The following is a 9,521-nucleotide window of genomic DNA, read 5'->3' as shown; positions in this document are numbered from 1 at the left end:
AAAGACTCTTCAAGCATAACTGGGTTAATCTCATCAGACGAGGTGCAAGGGATAATGGTTTTACTTGGGAGGGTGGCTTAGCAGACAAAGCTGCTATAATCTCTTCAGGTGGGAGTGATTCATAGAAATTTATGGGCTCAATGTCCCAGCTTCCTGATAATCTGCCCTTATATCACCATCGCAAGTTTCAGGATTCCATTTCTTTCCAATCAATGCCCTAACTTTAATTTCAGCTAACACTCAAAGTTGGAAATTCCACTGGTGTTGTAATTCAGCCACTGTTAGGATAAGATTCTGGCTTGGTTTTTTGTAGTATCAGCTCTGTTACTGCAAGAAATAAGATTTCTTTCATTACACAAGTGTTAACTTTCAGGTCTTGTATGTGGCACTTGAGTTGTGACTCTGAAGCCTTGAGTTCATCCCTTTCTTTCACCACTTTGTCTAATAAAAGTAGGACCAACCAACCAACTTTCTTATATGTCTCAGTTTGACAAAATTGTAGAAAACTCTCAAATATGCAGTCACCCAGAACTTTGTCTCTCACAAATATTTGATACAATGATGGTGATATTTTGCATATTTCTATTGCCATCTCATGCCATGGATTAGCAGTGCCCTCTTTATGACTGGATACAGAGCCATTAGTGTCTTTACAACTAGCCAGACTTGAGAACCAATTCAGAAAACTCATCTTTAAGATTTTGTTCCTCTGAAACTATTCCGGGTAACAAATATCTTAAGCTGGATTCTCTAGTGGAGCAAAACCAGTGAAGTGTATATATAAATACATATAGAGAAAGATTTATTTCAAGGAAATGGCTCACACAATTGTGGAGGCAAGTCCCAAACCCATGCATCAAGCAACAGGCTGACTCATATGGTTGCAAGGGCTGACGAACCTAAAATCTGCAGGTCAGGCGGCAGGCTGCTGGCTCACATTCCAAGGACCGGAGGTCAGAGAATGAAGAAACAGATGCAGGATCTAGACAGTGTGAGCTTTGCTAGAACATTCACTTATAGTAGATTCAGGACACACTCCTAAGGAAACTCCTTTTTCAACTGATTGATTTCTCCCATCAGATCACAAAATGGAAGATGATAACATAATGTCTGCCAAACCACTGAGACTCATGGCCTAGCCAAGTCGACACATAGCATTAACCATCACAATTTGTAAGCTGTATACACTCATATCCTAGCACTCAGAAATTATATTTCTGGGTTAAATTTACCTTAATAACTCATTCCCAAGGAGACATGTATGTGAATGTTTATAGTAACATTCCTCAAAGAAGTCAGATATTTGGAAGCAATGGAAATGTCCAGGAAGAGTTAAACATATTTTTTAAAAGTGCTGTATTTACACAATAGAATGCCACAAAGTTTTTAAATAAATGAATTGTATGGAACAATTATCAGCATATCTTTATTTCAAAACATGAATGTTGAGCAAAAGAAGAATGTCACAAAAAATATGGCATGAATGTATGTATTTAAAGATGAAAAAATTTATATAATCATTGTTATTTTTAGGTGTTGTTGAGTCCTTTCTTGACTGATAGTCACCCCGTGTCACAGAGTGGAACAGTACCATAAAAAAAAAACAAAAAAAAAACACTGTCCAGTAGATACTGACTCGTAGCGACCCTATACAACAGAGTAGAACTGCCGCATAGGTTTTCCAAGCAGCTGCTGGTGGATTTGAACTGCTGACCTTCTGGTTAGCAGGAGAGCTCTTAACCACTGTGCCAGCAGGGCTCCAGACAGATAGATAGCTGGATACAATATTGCCATACAAAATCTTAATGAATTGTTGACAACACTCAGCATAATGGTTACTCTGGGGTCGGGGAAAGGAAGAAGGAAGTTCTCAAGGGGTTTGAATCCTAGAAAATCGCAATTTTTGGCCTGGGTAGAGTGGTCACAATGCTTTGTATTGTTGCTCATTATATCTATATGCTTTTGGATGCATGCTTTTTCTGTATATTCTGTATTTCACAATGAAACAAATACAAAGAAAAGAGATGATAGCTATGGAAGACAAAACAATATCATGTTGATTTGCATGTGCATAATTTCTCATACTGAAAAGCAGAATAAATTAGTTTTATTGTTTAAAATAAAGGCTTAAGACATAAGCCATAATGTAGTATCACTTAACAGAAAAAAAAAAAAAAAATACACATCATGAGATTAAAGTTAATGAATTTAAAGGAGACAAAAGATTCTTGAGCACCTGGGCAAAAATAAAAGTCATTTAAAAAGGCAAAATTATGGCTTACTTCATACTTCTTTACAGCAATATTCAAAGTAAAAAAGTAAATTTTAAAGTAAAACCTATAATATTTTTAGGGAAAAAAATGTAAACCAAGAATGCTATTTCACAGAACTTTAATAAAGATGCAACAAAAATACAATGAGATAAATATATAACTTGTTGAAAGCATAGCAGATTGATGGAACAGACACTTAAATTCAATCATTCAAGATATGATTAAAATGAAAATAGTGAAATTAAACCACAGTGAAAGGATATTTTTTGATCATTGAATCAATTCAAATATGTAAGATTAAATATCTCTGAGATCTTGGTCATAAAAAATATAATTCCCCCTTTAGACAATATTAAAGTAAATACTTTTTAAAAAGGGGATGGGGGATAGTAATAGAAGTGCATATCTGATATTTTATTCTTTTTTGTATTGGTAGGTAAATTGATAATGTTAAAAGATGTTTAAACTCATAAGCATTTTAGTTTTTTCTTTTTTTATTTTCACACAACTTGAGACTTTCACAATAACTTTCTCCACTTTAGAGAAGTTGGTTTAAAATCTGACTTCAGATTAAAATCACATTTAAAATTTCTTGATAATGCATCCACACTTTCCTTGTTCAATTAAATCAGAACCTACGGGGGTGAGACTCAGGCATGAGTAATTTTAAAGCTCTCCCAGGTGATCCAATGTTCAGTCGCCTATTTTCAGGTATACGTTTTCTAAATTTTACATAAATTTTGAAGCAATTAAATTTCTCGGGTGAAACAAGATTTATCTGAAGGCCATTAATGTCTCCATTTTGTCTGTAACTTCATCGATTTTACTTAAAGAAAACATTTTTTTCATACAGCAGTGTTCTCTCCTTTTTTTCTCTATATCTTTGTATTCTTTATGTGCAATAGAGAGAGATTCTCAAAAATAATAAATGAATTTTAGCAAGGATTATATCCAGTTGTTTGAATTTTGGTGTAAATTATTAACATTTTCCTGTGTGCTTTTCTCCATTGCTTGACATTTTATAACACACATGCTTCACTTTTGCAAAGAACAATTAATCCATTACTTGGTTTAATTTGTGAAGTTGTATTATATGAGTTTAGTTTCATATTGTCTCTTGTTAGATAATTGGTCATATCTAAGTATATAGTTACAGTTAATCTTTGAAAGATTAAATATTCCCTTACTAATGACTAAAAGTATAATTTTATAACAAGTATTTTGTGAATACCATATCTTTTTTTTTGACAATTTCCTGGCTGATTTTCACATGCAAGGTGATGAATGTTTGTAATTTAATTTTAACATTTTACTGCTTTCTTTAATGAAAAAAAAAAATGTATATATATATATGTATATATATGTATCAATGATGTGATAGTTAAATGGATATACATCAGAACTAAAGGAAGGAAATGAATATCCATAATTAAATTTTTATGTGTCATAGCTTGCAGTAGTGAAATAAATATCTCAATGACATGAATGTTAAATGGTTATGTGTCAGCAAATTGAGTAAAGAAATTAATATCTGCAATTAAATGTCTATATGCTATATAAGATTTTGAAGCAGAAATTCCTTCCAACTTGGAATTCCTGTAAGAGTTTTTCTATCTTAGAAAATATAAAATTTTTTATTTGCCTTCTTTTGAAGACACGGTGAGGGTGGAGCCCTGAGGGAATTTAATTTATAGAATGTCTGCAATTTTAAAATAGTAAATGACTCCAAAGTAATTTTACATCTCCTGTATTATTTCAATTTCCCAATACAGTGAAAATTTTAATCTCCTTTTTCCTCTCATTCTTTATCAATCATCCTTGACCTCTTTCATTCCATTAAAAGTTAATAGGTCAAACATGATATTTGACCATAAAATTAAGAAGGAATTACGTGCAACAAAATTAGTTGAGTTATAATGAAATGGCACTATTTTAGTATTGTAGTTTATCAGATATGTTTTTCTGTATAGTGTCACTACTGTAAAAATAATTCAAAAATATTTAAAGATATCTTGTTTATATAAACAAATGTGAAACAAGTGTATGAATACCCTTTAAGAATGTGGAGAACTCCGTCTCCCAGAGAACTCTGACTAGTGAACATTTAAAACTGCATTATTACAGGGACAAGATGCTGAAATTCACTTGGAAACACTCTTGAAATGTCCTTGACATTGAAAATAATTTCAGTAAATAGTCTTTTAAAGTAATGCTTGTTTTGGTAATGGTGTAGAAATAGCAAATGATAAATTCAGTGGTTATAGGATACTTAAGATTGCTCTGAACATTGTATTATTTCCAGTATTATTTTGCTATACCTACTTAGTCTTACCATCTTAATAGTATAATAATAATATACCTAGTTTTCATAGTACAAGTTTAACATCTGCTAATTATATAAGAAAACTAAAACTCTTAACTCCATATCAATTATAAGTTGTTATTCTATTGTGACTTTCATATTAAAAATGAGTATCTAACTATATATCATTTTACAGATACACACGTACACATGCACTTGGTATCAATTTGCTACACATTTTTTTTTGTTAGTTACAAATCAGCATTTGTAAATTCTGTCAGTCACCAACTCACTTTTCCTCAAGAACTCCCCATTTTGAAAACACATCAAGCTGTCCCATTGCACTTTTATCAGCAGATATCTGCACGTTTCCTTGCAACCTCATGCTACAGTCAAGTGGACTCCTTGAGGCACAGAGGAGAAAGAAATTGCTAAAATCAAGAAACAATTCCTAAGGAAAAAAAATCATATAAATCCTAAAATATTGCTAAGTTTCTTTTGAGCCTGTAGCATTTCCACCAGCTGAGTCTATAAACTTATGATTTTACAGACATTTGCTGAGCTACATCATCCGACTCTGGTCAAGTGTGCCATAACTGAGGTGCGACGTGGAAAATCTGTGATGTACTCTCAGATTGTCCCCAATCTCTAGATAGCAAGGAGACCATTAGAAAAAGAGAAATAATAACTATTATGGATTGCTTGATGAACATCATGTCCTTCCAAACAGAGCCTGAACACATGCTCACACAAGTAAAGTAGCTTTGATTACTTACAAAAAGAAGCAGACAGCACACAATAGGACAAATTCCAAGGAGAGCAGTGCTCCTGCTCAAAACTGTCCAAGCAGTGATGATGACACTTTCACACATGCCCCGCTTTTTGTGGTGGGTGAGGGACTTAAACGGAACAGTTATATGACAGTCTGGTGCCTCCTGGATTCTGGAAGCTATCCCAGTGTACGGTGTATATAAAGAACTCTTTCATAGATACCCTCCAGCTGGCATTGTAGGTGAGGGATAAAATGGGAGCCTACCTTCTGCTGGTCTACCCCCATCCAAGTAGGTCTACTTAGGTGGACTGTAAGCTTATGCTACACATGCTGCCTATTAGCACCATAGCTGAAGAGACAGAGAAAAATCTCTCCCCAGCTATTTAATACCCCTGGAGCCCTGGTGGTACAGTGATTTGCTGCTATTCAAAAGTCCGGTAGTTCAAATCCACCAGCCGCTCTTTGGAAACCCTATGGGGCAGTTCTCCTCTGTCCTATAGGATTGTTATGAGTTGGAATCAACTTCAATGAGAGTTTTGATTGTATGTGACCTGACAGAGATTTTTCCTGCCTGACCACCAGAGGATGAGGTGCTCAGACATCTTGGTACCTAACCCAGAATTATATCTCTTTTACCTTGATGACATTTTAACAAACCCTTAGGCTTCAGAAAGGGGGGAGGGTGTAATGGTTTGTTCCAAAAGCCCAAAGATACCAGCAGGGGGATAACAGGGAAGACCACACTCCCTGGGCTAATCTGAAGGATTACCTCCTCACATTCACCTTTTTGCCTAAGAATGTCAGGTGACAAACCACTACTGGTTTTGGTCTCGGACAAGGTAATATAGATCCATATCCCAGAAATGAAAACTTCAATGTAATTAATCATATATTTTCTTTTTTTCCATAACTTTGGAAATGTTTCCATTTCAGTGACTATTAATCTCAAAATACCCACCACCTGACTGTCTGTTTATTGAAGAGTGGTGGCCTGCATGCTGTTATAATGCTGAAAGCTATGCCAGCGGTATTTCAAATGCCAGCAGGTCACCCATGATGAACAAGTTTCAGCAGAGCTTCAAGACTAGAGAGATGAGGAAGAAAGGCCTGGCAATCTACTTCTGAAAATTAGTCAGTGAAAATTCTATGGATTCAAACAGAATATTGTTCAATATAGTGCTGGAAGATGAGCCTCCTAGGATGAGAAGGACTGAAAATACACAGTGACCACAGCAATGGACCAGAGCATATCAGCAGTAGTGGGGATTGTGCAGGACTAGGCAGCATTTTGTTCTTTTGTGCATGGAGTCACCATGAGTCAGAGGCCTACTTGACAGCAGTTAACAGCACCAATAACTTCAAAATATATCTGAACGATTTAAAAATATAGAATAGTCTGGACACAGATGGTTAAAAAATACTGAACATTCTAGAAATACTGGTCAGCTTGATCTTATTAATCTTCCCAAGCATGCCACTCTGGACAGACTGACCTTCTAAATGCATCAATGATAATGAAAAACTATGCAGTCCTAAATACCGTAAAAGCCATACACCTGCATTAACTTGCTGCCCACAGTCTGAGAGGAGTCAGTACGAGACAGCTAAAAGCACTCAATGGGCTGGCTGTATTCTATCTTGTTCCTGTTTAAGAGAGTGTCATGGATTGAATTGTGTCCCCCAAAAATATCTGTCAACTTGGCGAGGTCATGATTTTCAGTATTGTACTATTGTCTACCATTTTGTCATCTGATGTGGTTTCCCTGTGTGTTGTAAATTCTATCACTATGATGTAATAAGATAGATTAGTGACAGTTATATTGATGATACCTACAAGATTAGACAGTGTCTTAAGCCAATCTCTTTTGAGATATAAAAGAGAGAAGAAAGCAGAGAGACATGGGAACCTCATACCACCAAGAAAACAGTGCCAGAAACAGAGTACATCCTTTGAACCTGAGGTTCCTGCGCAGAGAAGCTCCTAGACCAAGGGAAGACTGATGACATGGACCTTCCTCCAGGGCCTTCCCCCAGAGCTGACACCTGAATTTTGTCTTTTAGCCTATTAGACTCTAAGAGAATAAATTTCTCTTTGTTAAAGCCATCCACTTGTGGTATTTCTGTTATAACAGCACTACATGACCAAGACAGAGACTATAGCACATTTTTCAATATTCAGCTAAACATACGTTTTATGTAATCACTCCAGCCTGTGAAAATGCAAATATAGAGTGATCACATGAAAATCATATTTTAACAAATATTTAAGAAAACTTAAGCTTTCAATATATCAGAAAACAAGACTTAAAACACCTCAAGAAACTGGAAAAAGAGTAAAAGTAAATAAATAAGAAAAAAGGGAAATAAATCAATAAAATAGAAATCAAAAACATCAATACCAAAGTTTAAGAAAAAAATTCTAGTTGAAAAACTTGTTCAAGTTTTTTGTGTTGTTTTGCCAAGACTGGCGAAGAAAACCTACAGAAAAAAGAAAGGAAACATTACTCATATATTGGAGTTTAAAAATGCAGGATATTATGAAATGTATTTGAGAATAAATTTGGTAATTGAAATGAATACATTTCCTGCAAAAGAAATGCCAAGACTTGGAAAGAATAAATAGAAACTTGCATGGACTATAAGCCATGAAAGAAAATCTTGTAATAATTGTGGACCACTCCTTCCTAACTACTGTTAATTATACATGATAACATGTTATACAATTTCTGTTCTTTTATGATCAGTATTTTCTCAACAAAACGTTTGAATTTCTAAAACGGTGAGATGGTAACTGTTTTATCTATTTTGAACCTTACAAGGTGTATAAAATCTGCTTATTTATTTTAAAATCTGCACTTAGTCCTGGATAATGACGCATTAAGGAGCTCTGATGGTGTAAACGGTTGAGCATGTTGGAACTCATCCAGTTGCTCCATGGGAGAAAGACCTGGCAATTTGCTTCTGTAAAAAGAGGAACCAACTCCACGGCACCTAACAACAACAATAATGATACACTGCACTTTCAAGCTTTCAGATAGAGCATTAAGCAAATCTATCTGAGGAAAAAAAATGTATATATATATGTATGTATGTATATAAACACTTGGTGCATAGTGGTTAAGTGTTACGGCTGCTATCCAAAAGGTCAACCATTCGAATCCACTAGGCACTCCTTGGAAACTCCATAGGGCAGTTCTACTCTGTCTTATAGGGTTGCTATGAGTCAGAACAGACTCAATGGCAACGGGTATCATATTTTTTTGGTTTATATGTATGTATATATACCCATATACATATATGTATGTTACTGTTAGTTGCTATAGAGTCAACTCCAACTCATGATGACATTATCGATAACAGAACAAAATGTTGCCTGATCCTGTGCCATCTTTACGGTTGGGTTGGTGTGTTTGAGTCCATTGTATATATTAGACTCCATTGTATATATTTCGGAGTCCATTGTGTGTGTGTGTGTGTGTGTGTGTGTGTGTATAATAAATAAATAAATAAGCAGATAAATGTATAAATAAATAAACTTAAATATATAAATATGAAGTATTAATATAATAAATTATATTAATAACTTTAAGGACAATATGAAGATATATTAACCAATTGTGGCAGCCTTGAAAACATTATTGACTGAAGCCCGAGTTCCTGCACTTTGAAATCCATCACCACACTTCTTTCAGCCCATGCCTCCCATGAACTGTTCCCAGCCTAGGGCTGAATTCACCTAAAATACTAGGGCAGACTTTTTCCTTCCCTTCATAAACTTCTCTGATGGCCAGTTTTGGCTTGAAGATTTCCAAAAGGCTTTTTGAAACTTTCCTTAGACACAACAGCCTAGGATGTTTCCATCTAACCTTCTCTCCCTCTCTTTGACTGCTGGTCAGACTTGCATTGCTCATGGAGCCTGCTGAGCTCTATTCCTATCTTCTCTCACACAGCAATTTCCCTCCAATAAAATCCTTACATATTTATTCATGTCTTGGCATCTGCTTCTCAGTGGAACTGGACTAAAACAGAATGTATGTTCTATCATGTACCATTTATTTGTGTTAATTTGTTGTATAACTATCAAATAGCTTATACATCGTTATCAAAGCAGAATCAGGAGTACTTCTAAGGAAACCTATAAGAAAGGGAGCTAGTAAATGTGTTTTAACAAGTT

Source organism: Trichechus manatus, unplaced genomic scaffold, assembly GCF_000243295.1.
Source record: "Trichechus manatus latirostris isolate Lorelei unplaced genomic scaffold, TriManLat1.0 scaffold00047, whole genome shotgun sequence".
In the NCBI taxonomy this organism is placed as follows: Eukaryota; Metazoa; Chordata; class Mammalia; order Sirenia; family Trichechidae; genus Trichechus; species Trichechus manatus.
This window is presented reverse-complemented; position numbering follows the sequence as displayed.